Below are 1,778 nucleotides of genomic sequence, written 5' to 3'. Positions count from 1 at the left end.
TGGCAAAACGAAAGAGCAAGTTGAACGAAGAAGGACTGGAACAAGGAGATTTAGAAGGCCTCAAGGATGTGTTTTATAATTTGGAATTTTCTTAGAGTATGGAACTACGTGTATATAGACAACATACCGGTATGGAAATGTATAAAGAAGCGAAGAGGGTAAGGGCATTTAGAAGCATAGCATATATACAGCATCAAGACATAAATAAACGGAATACATCTGTATTATCAGTTTTATCAATAAGTGAAGAATGTTTTTGGTAAAGTTATTATAGGAGCATTAGTTATTTATTAGTGTAAAATAATTGAGGGAATTGGAAACAAGAAAATTTTTTTGAAGATTTTATTGCGAAGGCCAGAAAAGAAGGGAACGACAAAGAGTAAATAAGAAGAGAAGTACGACGATGTCTAAACAAGTGAAGCCAAGTTCTGCCCTAAGCCTTTTGAATAAATGAAGAACTTTTTGGAAAAACATTCCAAACTACATTCTAAACATATCGTCAATAGTTGAAGGGAAGGGAAGACAAACAAGACACAATGCACGTGAGTAGTGTGTAGGATGTTAAAATTGTGTTAAAATTCTTAAAGATGTCTACAGCGATATCAAGAATGTTGAACTACTGTCCGATATATTTGAGCCTGTACAGCTGTAAGAATAACAAAGAGAGATTGTTTTCTGCAACTTCTTTCAGAAAAAGTTCTTCAGTTTGTTAATACTAATAGAAATTTATAAAATTTTTCAACTTCTTATTTTATTAGGAAATATCTTTTATAATGTAAACAGAAAGTAAAAGCTTTTGTGCAAGTTACAACGATCACAAGTAGAAGAAGAGAAAAACTTTCAATGACAATGGTCTGAAGCTTAATTAGGAAAGAAAGCGAAAGGAATAAGGATAGCGTAAAGTCTTATGACAGAGTGACTGGTTTTTAATGTTTGAAGTATTGACCTGAGAATCAACTTAGAATGAAATGAAAGAGAGCAGTAGCGTATGTAAGGACGGTAAGTAGTTATGTTGACGACATGACGAAGACATATCACGTGAATAGAGAGTAGTAGCTACTAATGACTAGCGACGAGTGACTTGATAACGTAAGATGGTTTTGGAATAATTTGATTAACAAGTAAGACTGCGTATAATACTGCGTAGTAGGTCGATACTATTCGCGTGTTTCCACGTAACACGGACATTCGCTTCAAAGAGAGTGGCAATATTGGGCTATTGTTGGACCGGAGGCTCGGTTTGAGATAGCACGCGTTCCTGCACAAAAGATCAAGAAAATCAACTCGCATGGAAAATCACATGCTCTTGCAACTGTCAGAAGACCTTTCTTGTCGCTATGTAGCACGATTTCTTACGAACGATTAAAAAATGGAATTAAGTTATAATTGGTGAACAGTACGAAAATTACGATAGCATCATGCAAGTAAATAGACTATGCGACTGTTGCCGATGATCAAGTATATAGGCAAGAGGGGGCATACAAACGCCCTCGATTGTTCAACATTAACTACATGTTTAAGTAAATTGTGATAAAATCTCTTTTTTAAGACAGAATAGATCTTTTGTAGATAGTCGTATTTACTCATGTGTTTGATATATTTGATATATCCGAATATTTGAGTATATTGTCCAACGCTTATGAGGTATTTATCATACCCATGTATGTGCACCCCACCGTGCTAAGAAGTCACTATGATAGCTAGCATTAAGTTGCTTTGAGATTTTTTCCTTGCTCTCATACGCACGAATTCATATTCCCGTTCCACTTCAAAAGCTA

Source organism: Priceomyces carsonii, assembly GCF_900007245.1.
Source record: "Priceomyces carsonii strain CBS4050 genome assembly, scaffold: Debaryomyces_carsonii_scaffold_6, whole genome shotgun sequence".
In the NCBI taxonomy this organism is placed as follows: Eukaryota; Fungi; Ascomycota; class Pichiomycetes; order Serinales; family Debaryomycetaceae; genus Priceomyces; species Priceomyces carsonii.
This window is presented reverse-complemented; position numbering follows the sequence as displayed.